The sequence below is a fragment of the Cynocephalus volans genome, chromosome 1 (assembly GCF_027409185.1).
Source record: "Cynocephalus volans isolate mCynVol1 chromosome 1, mCynVol1.pri, whole genome shotgun sequence".
NCBI classification, from domain to species: domain Eukaryota; kingdom Metazoa; phylum Chordata; class Mammalia; order Dermoptera; family Cynocephalidae; genus Cynocephalus; species Cynocephalus volans.
In genome coordinates this window covers 81,639,991-81,657,731 of record NC_084460.1, presented here as the reverse complement: position 1 = coordinate 81,657,731, position 17,741 = coordinate 81,639,991, and positions in this window count along the sequence as shown.

The following is a 17,741-nucleotide window of genomic DNA, read 5'->3' as shown; positions in this document are numbered from 1 at the left end:
TTCTGGCCCTTGCCTACCAGGGAGCCCCACAGGAGGGTGTAGTCTAAAGGGGCCAGGTCCAGCCCTTGGCTCCGTACACCTAGTCCTCCGGGGCCAGTGGAGGCAGCCGACGCTCCAGTCCACCCTCCCGAGCTCCAGTTCCTGATTTCCTCGGGAGCTGCGGGGCAGGGAGGGAGGGGGCTCCAGCGTGAGCGTGAGGATTTGAATGAGAAAGCAGGTTGTGGCGGCGGCGCCCAGCTCTTCCCAGCTAGTCCCGGGGTTTCTGCTGGCTGGTGGGAGAAGAGCCCTTCTCCGGGGCTCTCCTGGCCCTCGACAGGGATTTGGAGTCTGGGGTCACAGGAGCCAATAACTCATCACCCCAGCACTTTGCAGGTTGCTCCTGTGCGAAGGACTCTGAAGTCCATCTGCCGAACACTCAAAGCTGAGGAGGTCAGTGCTTTTTGGGGAGGGGGGAGGACTGGTACGCCAGTCCAGTGAGCAAGTCAGCAGGTGGCCCGGATCCTCTTCGGGCAGTCCCGGCCGGGGCGCGCTCTTCAGGACTGTGTGAGCGTCATGCATGGGGACCCCCAAGCCTCCGTGCGGGGAACCGGCCGCGGGCGCTCGTGGGTCCCATGATTCAGAAGGATGTGGGCATGTGTGCCCACGCAAGAATGTAACTGTCTGGTCCCTAGCGGTGGCGGGTTGGGTTTCGTCCGGTGCACGGCCAACCATCCCTGCAAATGTTTCACCCCCAAGCGGGGTCCTCGGAGCCCTCAGTGGCCGCCAGACGCCGCCGGCAGGTCCGCGTTTCCCAGCAAGGGGAGTGCGGTGTCCATTACACTGGGGGAGTCTCACGGCTCTTCCTGCGCCTGGTGACCCGGCGCAGCACCCTCTCGGAGAAGACTCGGTGTGCTCAGCGAGAGGAGGATTTACTCCACTGCTCTTTCCTGGGACAAACGAGGGGCACTCGAGCATCGCGGGGCGGTGGACGCGAGCCCGGGCCACGCGGCGGCGCGCTCTGCGCCTGCGCGGGGGTTCCCATGGCGACAGCCGTGGGTCCGAGACGCCAGCCCGGCGCGCCGAAGCCCTGTAGCCCTTCTGCGGCCTCCTCCCCGGGAATTTTTTTTTGTTTGTTAGTAATTGGACATCAACGTGTGATCTCGTTTTAACGATAGCAGTTCATTATTAAAGCAATAACCAACTAAATTAAACAAAACCAACTTTTTCCCTCCGCGTTACCGTCTTGATTATAGAAAACGGTGAGAAATAGCTTATTGGGGCAGCTTGTGAGCTTCCCCCTACCCAAGTGGAGACGAATAAAACATTTACTTCCTGGTGAGGAGTTTTTTAAAAATACAGTCAGGTGATTGCTCTTGACCGTTTAGAGGGCAGACCTGCGCCTCCTTTCCCCAGGTGGAGGGCGGGGCGTGTGCATCCCAGCAGCACCTGTGTCCTGTTCATGCCACGTTTGTGACGACGAGATGCGCTCCAAACCGGACCAAAGTAAAATGCCAATGAAAAGAAACAAAGGCTTTCCCAGGAAAGGCGATTGTTTTTCCAGTTGGCCTTGCTGGTCACTGCTGGGGTTAAAATTTTCTGCAGAGATTGTTTCAAGAAGCCTTAACACAAACCAATTAGTTTTCTCAAGCCGTCTGTTGAGTCATTTTCATTTTCTAAAAATTGTGAGTCTTGACAGCCGCATCCCCTTTTTAAAATCCCATTTGTTTTCACACAGGCTAGCATTTGGTGAGAGTACACATCTTAAGGGGTACATAAGAGCTGTGCTTATTTTTCTTAGACCTCATCAATATTTGGCAGTATGATTGATACCTGTTATTAAATAAACATTGGTTAGAATTAACGTAACTATTAATAAAAGTTTTAAATGGAGTTATACTTCCTCGGATAAAGTGTGGCATAATATACCTTGGATGAAGTAATAGGTGAGTACAGTCTTGTGTATCCTACTTTCAAACAATTTGCTTTCGAGGCTAGCAAGTGTTTATTAGTGGTAGAAGTTTTAAGATAATATCCTTACATCATCAGTTGAAATCAGCACATTTCTTTTCAAATGATTAGCAAATAACATGCTGTTATCTCATTCATCATAAATGTCTAGACATTGTTCGATCTACCTAGCTTAAATGTTAAAAAGTCCAACTGAATTTTTTCCCTTTTCTCATAATTAAAAAAAAAATAGAAAAACTTGATTTCCAGGTTCGAATACTTTGTGACCCTACTTGGTGGCTTGTAACTGGTTCTAATTCCCTAATTCTCAGTGACATGTGTTTCTGCTGGTTCCAGGAGGTAAACTGCAGTTTTAGCAGATCATGGGATAATGAGATGGGGAATGCTTGGGGGAAGGCTGGGGAGAGGCTATGGGAATTAGACAAAGGGAGGGAATGTTGGTGGGCAGAGCCAGGATTTATAGTTGCACCAGATTCCTAGTAAAATCTGTTAAAGTCATTGCTTCTGTTTGATAAATTTTCCAATATCATCAACTTCAGTTAAATTTATTTTTAAAAATCAGTCTTCTAAGTAATTATAAGGGTAGAGTTATAAAAATAGAATATAATAAAGGTGCTTCATATTAGGGTACCATAATGTAAATTACTATGAAATTTTTAATGAAATAATTCTTACTTTATTTAGTCAAATATTTGAGAACTTATATATAAGGCAAGATGAATAAATCCAGATTTCTGCCCTCGAACTAAGAGTTGTGAATTCTGAAATAATTCTGATGCTACTTTAGGTTTTCAGGTTGAAGACACTACCTTTGATACTCTTAAAATGAACAGTTGATTTGCTGATGAATCAGACTTACAGATTCAGAAACAAAAGCTTTAACCTTTGATTTAAAAAAAGAAACATTGTTTTTGAGCAATTGAGATAAGGCTCTCTATATAAGTAGGAAACATTGGGTGCACCTATCTACTTACATTTTTGTAGTACAGACAGTCTTAAAACTTGTAGTCTTGGCAAGTACAGCTCTGAGTTTGGGAGAAACAGAAACCCTGTATTTCTCAGGTTTCTTAGATGAAGATAAGGTGAGTGATTCAGTAGTCCTTTGTTCTGGTTCCATGTTTCATGACATAATGAACCTCCTGCAGCTCCCTTCTAAGAGTAGTGTTGGTCTGCATGCTTGAAGGATCATGACTGTTATTTCTCTGAGCAAAAAAGTAAAAAGGTGGGGCAGGGGAGAGTATATAAAACTATGATAAAAGGATAAAAGGAATACAATAGAGCATTTACACATTTTAACTGGAATAACTTCCAGGCATTTCTAGTGAGTTTAGACTCTTGAAATCCATTTCAGCCATGACAAATCTGGCATAATATTGACCAGGGTTGACAAACATTACCTCTTGTCATTCCTAGGACATGGAAGGTTAGAGAGACCCTGGTCTTCTTACCTTCACCACCTCATGCGTCTAATAACAATTTTAAGCTCAGAAGCTTGCTGAAGAGCATCCCCCTTTTGGTTATTGCTCTTTGTCTAGGAAAATCAGACTCAGCTGTGAATTGTGGACCAAGTGGTGCAGAACTCATTACTTTGAACAATGCCTTCTCGGCCTGGGAAGCATGTTCTCTCTTCTCACTAGCAGGGGCTTATTCCAGGCAGGCTTTGGTCACAAGGAAAATCATTTAGACACAGTTCAGTGGACACTCACTCTCATCTCTTTGACATCCGTGACCATTTTTGTTTAAGGAGAAATCCAGTACTGCTGTGGTACGGTGTGCCAAATTAGAAGTGCATTTTAAGAAGCCTGCAAAGAAGTTTACACAGCTTTGTGTTATTATAATCAAGGTCTCTGTCTTCTGTCCTTCAGACTGGAAGAGGGCAGGATGGATAAAGAAGGGACAACCAAGAGAACTTTTATAGCTAAGTTAAAAACGTTTTCACCAACTGCATTTTGAATGCACTAAAGTAAGAGCACAAAAAGATAAAGCTACCATATTTATAAATCAGGAAACCAGGGCCCAAGGTTGCTAAACGTCATGCATCTAATAAATGGAGAACTGGGATGAAAATGCAGTTACTGACTTCTAAAGATCTTGCTGTTTCCAGGAAATCCTGGGAGGGCAGATATATCAAATCATTGATCTAAACGTGGTATTTGCAATCTTATGAAACTGCTATACCTGTAGGTATAAAGTGGTCAAACATCAGCACTTTCATGTGATTTAAACTGATAATATCAAGTGGAATTGACAAATGAGCACCTTCCGATGAGGTACTTGATTATAAACATGTATATATCGTGAGGAAACATGGGGTACATACATAAATGCAAGAGTCCTTTTTTAGTTAGTATCTATTTTGGCCTGAGGAATTTGGGCATGATTTGGATTTAATACAAGGGGGAATAGTTTTCTATTTATTGTTCAGTAAATATCTTAAAGGGTTCCTGATGAAAAGGAGGGAATGAACGTTAATGTGTATCTCTTCACAAGTCACAATAATCAAGAGAGGCAGGGATTATTATCCCATGTTACTGATGAGGCTCAGAGAAGTTCTTTCTTGCCTAAGATATAAGTGAGTATGGAACAGACTTTGAATCTGAACCCAGGGCTATCTGCCTCCGTGTTGCCACTCAGGAATGCAAGATTAAACTTATGAAAAACACTGAGTCGGTTTTATTTTCAAATTCACCATTTCCCGGAAAATACGGAAGTGTTTCTGATCAGCTTTTTGGTGAATGGAGAAGCTGCATTTTCTATATGGAGTTTAGGAGGTTATAAATTCAGATCTGGTTCCAGAAAAACATTGAAGGCTTTGTTTGTAAACTTTGTTGGCTGTTTGTTTAAAAGTGAGCAGTGTTTAGGTTCTGTTCTGCAGAGGTCTTTCCACATCAAAGTGGTCCACTTATCACTTCTGGGTTGTTGACTTGTGATGGGTCTAAGAGGACCCCTCATGATTTCAGTATGTGTTTTCTGGCATCCCAAGACTTAGATATTAGTTTTATCTTATATAAACTTTGCCCCCTTATTTTTCTTGAAATAGTATTGAGAGACTTACTGCTGGAGTGAATCAGATGGTGTCTTCCTGTAATGTTTTTCAAATTGGGGATTGGAATCACCTTGGACTGTTGCTGAAAATGTCTACAGTTATGCCAGAAGCTGGAGTTTTGGCACTCTTAAAACTGCTCTGCTGAGGGACTGGAAATTTCAATTGGAGTGTACTGAGATGGTTTCAGATTTGCAATATTTTTGAGCTGGTTTACCCATGAAGAAACTGAGGCTCAGAAATGTCCAGGCCCATACAGCTAATTGGTGTCTGAATTGGAACTTAAACCTAAGTCAGTTGATGCCTGGGCTAGTGTTCTCAGTAGCACACCACACCTTAAAAAGCACACCTCTCTTCTGAGCCTTCTTTCCTCCCTAAGGGAGAAGAAAAGGTTGAGGGTTTCAAAACATTGGATGCTGCACTCTGCTTTGGATCCAGCCTCTGCTTCAGACACTGCACAGGCCTCTGGAAGGCTGAGTTTTCCTCCTTCTTGAGTTGTTTCTGTGGCTTATCCTACAAGCAGCCTCTTTTCTCTGTGGCTGATTCTTCTGAATTTAGCAAGGGACTTACAAACTTGGCTGGCTGTTCAGGTGCATATGCGAGTTACTGATTAACTGGTCAAAGGCACTCAGTTTCCCTTTCATCTGTCTTCACTTCCTTGTAGCAAGTCCAGAGAACCAAACATTTGAATTCAGCTTCCAATTCCCTCTTCTCTCCTTCTTCAGTTTAGTTAAAGGGACCACTGGACGTCAGAATAGATCTTCATGGAGTGCTCATAAATCTCTGTGAAATTATCCCTGATGGGAACCTGGAAGATCTATGTAGGTTTTACAGGGGTCAGAATCCTGGACCAGAAGTGAAGTGAGTTGATTTGCTGTGTAAATTGTATGCAATTTAGTTCTCTAGACATCCTATTTCTTTTTGCCAAACAGCTCTTTCTTAACTTTGAGTGATATGGAGGTATTGAAAAGAAAATTTATTTTTTAAAGAGATTTATTTATAGAAAAGAGTAATATGTTCACGTGAGTTAAGATTATTTGATTTTTATTTTGATTTAAAGACTATCGATTCCATACAACCATTTGTGTAAAAAAGAAAAGGGAGTTTGAGAGGGGAATTTTTTTTTGTATACATATAGAATATCTCTGCAAGGATACAAAAGAAATTAATAATGTTGGTGGCTGAGTCACAGAGACCAGAGGTAAACTGTTCACTGTATACCCTTTTGTGCTTTTTGAATTTTGAAATTTTTAATTTAATAAAATTAAAGTAAAAAGAATACTTGTGTTTTAATAAAAAAGGAATAAATAACTGCCTCCTATCTCCTAAGTGGTAGAAGAGACTGGGGAAGCACTTTTAAAGAAAAGAAAAGCAGATCTCTTTCTTATTCTCCTCGTAAGTCTCATTGAAGTTTACCTTCAGTAATTTTTAAAACTAGTGTTCCCTAAGCTCTTCTGGATTTCAATCACAGGGCTGGGAAGGTTTTTGCAATTTTTTATAGTTTTCTTCCCTCTCATAAAGGATACTATTGGCTGCAGCCAGACTCAGTGGGCCAATGCGAATCAGACTCGTTCCACTCCTGGGCAACTAAACCTGTCTGTGGCAGGTTTAGTGTGGCTGGGGATGTGTTTATGGAGTAAAGGCTGGAAAGTTTCTTTTTCCTTTTGACTTCTTTGCCTACTGTTTTCCCCCCATAGAGAAATCATTGTAGTGTGATTATTCCTGTATTTTCGTGAGCAGTGTCTGAATGTGAATGTTGGAAGACTCTCTTCTTGATTGGAAAAAGAAAAAAAAACCAACAAACTTGTATACTAATGTTTTATTCTGAACCACAGCTTTTTTTGTTTTAAGTAGGTTTTAAATTGGAAGTCTTTTTCTGTTTACTGGGTAAATCATTAAAACACAGTCTTGGAAGAGAGTGAACACAAACTGTGTACCAACTTCTTGTCAAAATAGAAATGGGAAATCTATTATTTAGTGTCCAAGTTTCAGTCAAAAGCAAAAACTTGAGTCAGGATCAGTTCTCAGCACTCAGTTGAAAATTTCTCATCTCAAATTTGGTGAAGTAAATGAAGAATATATATTTTCTTACAGAATTATTTTTATTGCTATGTTATTTTTTATTCTCTGGGAAAGAATAACTGAATGATCATACATTCTCATGGTTACAAATTTTAAAGCTTGAAAGGGCATTTAGTGAAAATTCTCTACCACACATCTGTCCTTCAGTTCTTTCTCTCATAGACCAAGTGTTATTTTTTCGAAGATACACATTTATTTCTTTTTTTCTTTAAAAAGTCAAATGTTAGTGCACCATCCACACAATTTTGTACTTTTCCTTGTGGCGATGTATTTTGCGTATCATTTCATATCAGCATATAGAGCTTCCTTACTTATTTTTAAAGTTTATTTTTTAAATTAACAAATAAAAATCATATATATTTATGATGTACAACATGATGTTTTCAAATATGTGTACATTGTGGAATGGCTAAATTGTGCTAATTAACGTATGCATTATTTCATATACCTATTTTTTGTGATGAGAACACTTAAAAATCAGTGATTTTCAAGAATACAGTGTTATTAACTGTAGTCATCATGCTGTACAATAGATCTCTTGAACTTATTCCTTTCAATTCTAACTGAAATTTTGTATCCTTTGACCAATATCTCCCCACAAGTCTCCCCCACCCTCCTGCCCCCCATCCCTAGTAACCACCATTCTCTCTGCTTCTATGAGTCAACTGTTTTAGATTCCAGATGTAAGTGATATCATGTGGTATTTGTCTTTCTGTGCCTGGCTTATTTCACTTGGCACAGTGTCCTCCAGGTTAATCCATTTTGTTGTAAATGACAGGATTTCTTTTTTTTAAGGATGAATAATATTCCATTGTGTATATGTATATATACATACACACACACCACATTTTCTTTATCCATTCATTTGTTGATGGACACATTGATTCCGTATCTTGGCTATTGTGAACAATGCTTCAGTGAACATGGGAGTGCAGATTTGACATACCGATTTCATTTCCTTTAATACATACCCAGTGGTGGGACTGCTGGATCATATGGTAGTCCTATTTTTAATTTTTTGAGAACCCTCCTTACTGTTTTTTGTAATGGCTGTACCAATTTTATATTCCCACCAACAGTGTGCAAGTGTTTCTTTTTCTTCACATCCTCACCAGCACTTATCTTTCATCATTTTGAGAATAGCATATCTCATAGGTGTGAGATGATATCTCATTGTGGTTTTAATTGGAGTTTCCCTAAAGATTAGTGATGTTGAGCATTTTTTCATACACCTGTTGGCCATTAGTATGTCGTCTTTTGAGAAATGTCTGTTCAGGTCCTTTGCCCATTTTTTAATCAGGTTGTTTTCTTACTATTGAGTTGTTTGAGTTCCTTGTGTATTTTGGATATTAACCCTTTATCAGATGTATGGTTTGCAAATTGTTTTTTCCATTCTGCAGGTTGTCTCTACACTTTGTTGATTTTCTCCTTTGCTGTGCAGAAGCTTTTTATTGTAATGTAATTACATTTGTCTATTTTTGCTTTTGTTGCCTCTGCTTTTGGGCTTATATCCAAAAAATTGTTTCCGAGACAAATGTTGTGGAGCTTTTCCCCCTATGTTTTCTTCTAGAGGTTTTACAGCTTTAGGTCTTACATTTAAGTCTTTAATCCATTTTGAGTTTTTGTATATGGTGTGAGATAAGGGTCTAATTCCATTCTACTGCATGTGGATATCCAGTTTTCCCAGCACCATTTATCGAAGAGACTGTCCTTTCCCCACTATGTGTTCTCAGAAACTTTGTCAAAAATCTATTGATCATAAATGTGTGGATTTATTTCTGGATCTCTATTCTGGTCCATTGTTCTGTTTGTCTGCTTTTATGTCAGTACCATACTGCTTTGACTACTGTACCTTTGTGTGGTATATTTTGAAGTCAGGTAGTGTAATGCCTCAGCTTCATTCTTGTTGCTGAAGATTGCTTTGACTGTTTGGGGTCCTTTGTGGTTTAATACAAATTTTAAGATTTCTTTCTTTATTTTTAAAAACTTATTTATTAATATTATTATTTTTTGACATTCTTAGATGTTGTGGAGCAGTTGGAGGGAAGGGGGAGGGGGGAAAAGAAAGGATGTAGAGTGGGAAGAATAGGAAGGAAGGGGGGGTTTGGTTGAGGCCCATGGCACCCCCATCATTCTGGCAGGGGAGACCAGGGCCTTCCAGTGGTGGCTGGGCATTGCTGGGCTGGAGGCAAATGTCAGGGGATGTGGCTGAAGCTGTTGGCCCCCCACTGTCCCAGCTTGGGAGCCTGGGTTGCTTCGGCGGTGGTTTGGTAGTCATCACTGGGCTGGTTGTGGATGTCCAGGGAGCATGGCTGAGGCCATCAGCACCTCACCACCTTGGCTCGGGAGCCGGGGGTGCTACCAGCAGCAGCTTGGTGGTTGTTGCTGGGCTGGTTGTGGATGATGGCGGGCTGTGGCTGAGGCCCATGGCCGCCCACTGCCCCGGTTTGGGAGCCTGGAGAGCTTCCTGCAGCAGCTTGGTGGTTGTTGCTGAGCTGGTTGCCAATGTTGTGAGGGAGCCCTCCCACTCTGGCTAGGGAGCCCAGGGCTGTTTTCTATTTCTGTGAAAAATGTCATTGGAATTTTGATAGAGATTGCATTGAATCTTTAGATCGCTTTGGGTAGTATGGACATTTTAATGGTATTGATTCTTCTGATCCAAGAGCATGAGATATTTTTACACTTATTTGTGTCATCTTCAATTTCTTTTATTAGTGTTTTATAGCTTCCAGTGTACAGGTCTTTCACCTCCTTGGTTAAATTTATTCCTAAGTATTTTACTATTATTATTTTTTGTAGCTATAGTAAATGAAATGGTTTTCTTGATCCCACCCCAAACCCCCAGGTAGTTTGTTGTTAGAATATAGAAGTGCTACTGATTTTTGTGTGTTGATTTTGTATCCTGCAACTTTACTGAATTTGTTAGCTGTAACAGTTTTTTTGTGGTGCCTTTAGGGTTTTCTATATATATGATCATGTCATCTGCAAACAAGGACAATTTCACTTCTCTCTTTCAATTTGAATCTCTTTTATTTCTTTCTCTTGCTGAATTGCTCTGGCTAGGACTTCCAGTACTATGTTGAATAGTACTGGTGAGCGTGGGCATCTTTATCTTGTTCCTGGTCTTAGAGGAAAAGCTTTCAACTTTTCATCATTGTGTGTGATGTTAGCTGTGGGTTTGTCATATATAGCCTTTATTGTATTGAGGTACGTTTCTCCTGTACTAAATAGTTGAACGTTTTGAAAGGAAGTTAATCTTGTCAAATGCTTTTTCTGCATCTGTTGAGATGATCATATGATTTTTGTCCTTCATTTTGTTGAGGTGGTGTATCACATTTATAGGTTTGCGTATTTTGAACTGTCCTTGCATCTTGGGTTAAATCCCACTTTATCATGGTGGATAATCCTTTCAATGTGCTGTTGAATTTGGTTTGCTAGTATTTTATTGAGGATTTTTACATCTGTGTTCATCAAGATATTGGCCTGTAATTTTATTATATTATCCTTGTCTGGCTTTGGTATCAGGATAATGCTGTCATCATAAAATGAGTTTAGAAGTATTTCTCTCAATTTATTGGAAGAGTTTGAGAGAGACTGGTATTATTCTTTAAATGTGGAATTCAGCAGTGAAACCATCAGGTCCGGGCTTTTCTTTGGGAGACTTTTTATTACTGCTTCAGTCTCCTTACTTTTTATTGTTCTGTTCATGTTTTCTACATGATTCAGTCTTGGTAGGTTGAATGTGTCCAGGAGTTTATCTGTTTCTTCTGGGCTATCCAATTTGTTGGCGTGTCATTGTTCACAGTAGTCTCTTATAAACCTTTGTATTTCTGTGATATAGGTCGTAATGTCTTTTCTTTCATTTCTGATTTTATTTATTTGAAATAAATAAATTGGTCTAACTAAAAGTTTGTTAATTTTGTTTATTTTTTCAAAAACCAACCCTTGATTTTATTGATGTTTTCTGTTGTTTTTCTAGTCTATTTCATTTATTTCTGCTCTGATCTTTATTATTTTCTTCTATTAAATTTGGGCTTAGTTTGTTCTTTTTCTAGTTCCTTGAGGAGTAACATTAGGTTATTTGACATCTTCTTTTTTGATATAGACATTTGTTACTATACTTCCCTCTTAGAACTGCTTTTGCTGCATCCCATAATTTCTGGTTGTATGTCCATTTTCATTAGTGTCAAGATATATTTTTTATTTTTATTTTTATTTTATTTATTTTTTTAATATGTTTTTTGATTCCCTTTTAATTTCTTCTTTGACCCACTGGTTGCTTAATTTCCATATATTTGTGAATTTTCCAAAATTCTTTGTTATTGATTTATAGTTTATACCATAGTAGTCAAAAAAGATATTTGATATGATTTCAATCTTCCTAAATTTGTTAAAACTTGTTTTGTGACCTAACTTATGATATATCCTGGAAGATGTTCTGTGTGTGCCTGAGTGGAATGCACATTCTGCTGCTCTTGAATGGAATGTTCTGTATATGTTTAAGTCAGTTTGATCTAAAGTGTAGTTTAAGCTCAGTGTTTTCTTGTTGATTTTCTGTGTGGATGAGGTTATGAAGTTCCCTATTATTATTGTATTACAGTCTATCTCTCCCTTCAGATCTATTATTTTCTTTACATAATTAGGTGCTCCCATTTTGCATACATATACATTTACAATATTCTCTTGATGAATTGACCCCATTATCACTATACAATGACCTTCTTTGTTTCCTTTTACAGTTTTTGACTTAAAAGACTATTTTATCTGATAGAAGAGTAGCTATTGCTGCTCTCTTTTGGTTTCCATTTGTATGGAGTATCTTTTTCTATCCCTTCACTCTCAGTCTATGTGTGTCCTCAAAGATGAAGTGAGTCTCATGTAGGCAGCATACAGTTTGGTCTTTTTAAAAATTTTTTTCTATTTTGGTGGCTGGCTGGTATAGGGTAAGGTGTTATCACACCTTAACCTTGGTATTTTAATATCACACTCTAACCAACAGAGCTAACTGGCCAGCCTTGTTTTTATGTTTTTGTTTTTAAATCCATTCAGCCACTCCATGTCTTTCGATTGAAGAACTTAACCTATTTTGCTAGTTATTTTCTGGTTGTTTTGTAGATCCTTCATTCCTTTCTTCCTCTCTTACTGTCTTCCTTTGTGATCAAGTGATTTTCTTTAGTGGTATGCTTTCATTTGCTACTTTTGATCTTTTGTGCATCTATTATAGTTTGCTTTGTGCTTATCATGAGGCTTACATAAAACATGATAGTTATAAAAGGCTACTTTAAGCTGATAACTTTTCACCAAAAAACAACATTTTTACTCCTCCCCCTTCCCCCTACATTTTATAGTTTCGATGTCACATTTACTTCTTTTCATGTTATGTATCCCTTAACATATTATTATTATTTTTAATCTTAATCTTTATACTAAAGATATAAGCGATTTACACACCACTAATATAGTGTATTATGAATTTTACATGTACTTATTTTTACCAGTGAATTTTATACTTTCATATGTTTTTGTGTTATTAATTAGTATATTTATCTTTTAGCTTGAAGAACTCTCTTTAGCGTTTCTTTTAAGACAGGTCTGGTAGTGATGAATTCTCTCAGCTTTTGTTTGTGAAAGTCTTTATTGTTCCTCTTGTCTGAAAGATAGCTTTGCTGGGTAAAGTGTTCCTGGTTGGCAATTTTTTTTCTTTAGCACTTTGGTATGTCATCTCACTCTTTCCTGGCCTGTAAGGTTTCTTCTGAAAAGTCTGCTGTTAGACTTATTGGAACTCTTTTATATGGGATACACTTCTTTTCTCTTGCTGCCTTCTGGATCCTCTCTTTGTCTTTGATTTTTGACAGTTTGATTATAATATGTCTTGATGTAGTCTTGTTTGGATTGAATCTGACTGGAGACCTTTCACCTTCCTATATCTGGTGTCTCAGTCTGTTTTCTATTCTAGAACAGAATACTGCAGACTGGGTAATTTATGAAGAACAGAAGTTTATTTGGCTCATGGTTCTGGAGGCTAGGAAGTTCTAGAGCATGGTGCTGGCATCTGGCAAGGGTCATCCCATGGTAGAAGGGCAAAAGGCAGAAGCAAGCACACAAGACAGAGAGAGAAGTGGGCTAAACTCATCCTTTTTATTAGGAATCCACTCCTGTGATAACTAACTCAGCCTGTCTAGACATTCTGTGCAGACTGGTGCGGTCTGTGGGTGGTCTTGCTGCTAGAGTCTTCAGGCAGGCTGGCCTGGTGCATAGGTCAGCAGGTGGGTGGCCCTGGCATTTGATTTGTAGGGTTGGGTCTGGAGACTGAATCCACTGGGGTGCACCTATTGATTGGGTCCACAGGGGTGGACTTGGAGCTTGGGTCCCCAGGGGCTGCCCTGGAATTGGGGTGGGACTTGATCCGGAGTCTGCAGGGGTTGGCCTGGCACCTGGATGGGCCTGGAGTCTGGGTCCACTGGCTTGGGGCCAGAACCTCAGTCCATGGGGGCAGGCCTGAACCTAGGGTGGTCCTGGAGACTGAGTCTGTGGGGCTGTCCTGGCACTGGGGCAGGTCTGAAGCCTGGTGCCATTGGGGCTAGTCCGGAGCCTGGGACTTTTGGGTTGGCCTGGCAGTGGGGTGGGCCTGGAGACTGAGTTTACTGGGCAGGTCTGGAACCTGAAGCTGTGGGATCCAGCCTGGTATCAGGGAGGGCCTGGAGGTTCAGTTCACAGGTACTAGCCTAGAGTCTGGGGCTGTGGGGGCCTGCTTGGCACTGGGTTTTATTGGGGCAAGCCTGGTGTTGGGGCCTGAGGTAAAGCCTGGTGCTCACTTTCCTTTCTTTCCCTCAAGTGGATGGTATCTTTCTCCATGCTGTGCTGCCTAGGCTTGGGAGAGGTATCATGTGGATAATGTAAAACTGTCCTTCCTACCCTTTTTAATGTGTCTTTTCTTATTTCTGTGCTATGCTCAGGTGCTGTAATCTCTCACCTGGTTTCCTTTGCTCTTGTGAAGTTATTTGCATGGATGGATAGTTCAAATGGATGTTTCTGCAGAGGGGACAAGCATTGGAAGGTCCTATTCTACCATCTTGCTCTTCTTTTATTTATTTATCTAATGGCTGCATGTTTTCCACTGTGTGGATATACTATAACCAGATTAGTGAACAATTAGGTTGCTTCTGCTCTTTTGCAAACAATGGTGTAGTGAATAATCATATATATTATATATATATATGCACAAAATATACATATATTTATATATTTTGCATATGTACAACTATAGGATTGTCTTAGTCTGTTTTCTGTTGCTATAACAGAATACCACAGACTGGGTAATTTAAAAAGAAAATAAATTTTTTACAGTTCTGGAGGTTGGGAAGTCCAAGGTTGAGGGGCTGCATCTGGCGAGGGCCTCCTTACTGCATCATAACATGGCAGAGGGCATCACATGGTGACAGGGCAAGAGCATGCCAGCTCAAGTCTCTCTTTCTCTTATAAAGCTGCTAGTCCCATCATGAGGGCCCTACCTTGATGACCTTATTCTAATCCTAATTACTTGCCAAAGGCTGCACCTCCAAATGCCATCAACATAAAAATTTGGAGATTAAGTTTCCAACACATAAAATTTAAGGAACACATTGAAACTATAGCAAGGATAAATTTTTGGAAGTGGGATTGCTGAGTCGGGGACGTACAATTATGATTTCGACAGGTAATGTCAAATTGGCTTCCATAGAGTTTGTATAATTTTTACTCATATCAGAAAAGTATCACAGCAATAATTTCCCCACACCCTCTCCAACACAGTGTGTCATCAAAATTTTTGATTTTTGCTAATCTGATAGGTAAAAATTAGCATCTTGGTATAGATGAAACTTGCTTTTCTTTTACTCACTTATGGATTACTTTACAAATTTCCATTTTTTGAGCAAAGCCACATAGTAGAAGGTGTCACTTCATTCTTTCCAGTATAGATTAAAAGATCAACTCTGAAGAAGAAGCAAATACATAGCTTTTTTGACCTCCGCCTGGTAGAGGAATACGGTTAGCACACTTACTTTTCATAACTCATGTGCGTTTAGTTGCCTTTCACACCTTCCTTCCAAATCTCAACATTTCACTTGTCTCCTGCCGTCTAGGAAAGCTGATTTCTTTGGTACCCCAAAGCATGCATAGTATCAACAGTGGGCTTAACTGCAGCACTTTTTGGTTCTTCCCATGTCCCTGGAGTCAAAGCTAAGTTGAAGTCCTTCTTGTCCCTTATTGTGGCTGCATAGAGTTCTTATCTCCTAGCATTACTGAAGAAAAGAAGCAATGTTGGGCATTCAGACTTCAGTGTGTCTTGATGCTGTTTTTTTGGACACAGTATATCCCTGCTCTTCCTTGAATGCTCTTCCATGAAACTCTCATGGAATAATGAAGGGCGGCAGTGAACTAAGACCCAGCCCTAGAACACTGTGTTCCCATTTCAGTTCCCATTATTCTGGAATGAAAATATTAGGTATTCAAGGGGAGGAAACTATGCAAGAGAGTATAATAGACAAAAGTGTATATGCCAGTGACAACCAGGAGTTATTGCTATATCTTTAAATTTAATCTTTTTTTTTTTTTTCAGTACTAGTTTAAGAAACAAACACCAAAATCTACATTATAAATTTTGTCTGAGGAATTTTAATACCATTTGGTTTTATTTTCCTATTTTGTCTCATTAATGCTTTCTATGACTTCGTTCTTCAGACGGTAACTTCAAACAGGTTGCTTATTAGTTAGACTTAAAAAGAATCAAGAACTTGCAAGCTTGAAGAGAATCAGTTAATGTGAAGTATAGGGATATATTTAGCTTGAACTACCTCCACTAGCTTCTGATTTTTTTCAGAGATTCTTAGGAATTACATGAAAAGTAAAGCTGAGTTTCTACAACTTAAAATATTTAATTTTTTTTTCTTACTCTTTTGAGCTTGAGATTTCTTGTAACCAAATCAGGCTTAATATCTCATCTCCTTCTCTATTTTGGGGGGGACTTTTCACATTTCCTTCTTAGAATTTCTGATATTCCTATATCTGCATGCAGCAGACGCTCTCTATTGACCTGTTGGAGGATTAACAATATTTTTGCTGGCTTTAGAGAAATTGAACTTTAATTCTTAACTTTACCACCATTGTCTTAGGCTAAAATCTTTGCAAAATTCTTGTTTTTTTTTTTTTTTTGTCTTTGTTGTGACCGGTAAGGGGACCAACCCTTGGCTTGGTGTTGCCCGCACCACACTCAGCCATCCCTATATAGGATCCGAACCCGCCCGCCGCTGCGCTCCCAAGCGCTGCACTCTCCCGAGTGTGCCATGGGGCTGGCCCACAAAATTCTTGTTTTTATCATTAATGTTATCCTTCTAAACAGAGGTCTATATCAGGTCTTATAGTCTGAATAATTTATGTTTAAGCATTCTTGGTGAAATGTTATTTTTGCCAATTTCTTTATATGTTCTTTATTATATCACATTGTATTTAAATAGCATATTGATAAGATACCTTATTTTTTTTCCTTGACAACTGAAAATACTTTTTTGAACATCTGCTGTTCCTTCCTACTAAAACATCCTCACCACCCACCCCTAGCTTCTCCTCTTCCTTCTTTTAAACCTGCTGATACTTTGATATCCAGCTCTAACCTTCCACCCTCCAGGAATTCTTTCCTGGGTGCTTGGTTTCTTTTTTTTGGTCGGTCCAGGAACTGAACCCTTGACCTTGAACCAAGGCCAAGCTCTAACCAACTAGCTTGTGCTAACCAGCCAGCCCTGGTTTCTTTTTTTTGAACACCTGTGCTATGCTTCATTTCCCATCTGTCATGTATTCTGCCTTACTGTGCAAGTTCTTCTTAAATCGTTTTCTTTTTATTTATTTATTGTTTTGTTGGCTGCCTGGTACAGGGATCTGAACCCTTAACCTTGTGTTACAACATCCAGCTCTAACCTACTGAGCTAAATGGCCAGCCCCCATAAATCTTTTTCTGTTTTTATCCACTGTTCTCCCATCTAGATCATTCATTTCTTGATAGCCCGGGCTATGTTTAGGCCACTCTCCATCCCCTCGGTGAAAGAAAGTGAGCCGAGATGCTGGGTACCCTTCAAGCTTTATTAAAGAAAGAAATCTAGGGCCGACCCCGTGGCTCACTCGGGAGAGTGCGGGGCTAAGAGCGCAGAGGCGCTCCCGCTGTGGGTTCGGATCCTATATACGGATGGCCGGTGAGCTCATTGGCTGAGGGCAGTGCGGATGACACCAAGCCAAGGGTTGCGATCCCCTTACCGGTCACAAAAAAAAAAAAAAGAAAGAAAGAAATCTGCTGGGCTGTGCTCAGAGTGGCACAGGGCCCATGGCTGCCCTGAAAATGGCGGACAGCCCCAACAGTGGGTTTGCCAGAGTTTATATTAGCTTTTGGGCGTGAAATGTACGAGGGGAGGGACCATTAGGTTGATGTAACTGGGTGGACAACTGCACCTGTGCAGAAGCCGGAAACTTGTTTCTAAGTCAGGAGGCTTCTCTAAAGGGAAGGGGGGAGGGGAGGGGAGGGGAGGGGAAGAGGTGGGCGGCGCCATTTTGTACTTGGGCTTGTCTAAGATGGTGCTGGTTATGTTGCAGATCTATTACTCAGTGCCTATGGTGCTGGTAGGAGGGCCCAGAGCATATGGGT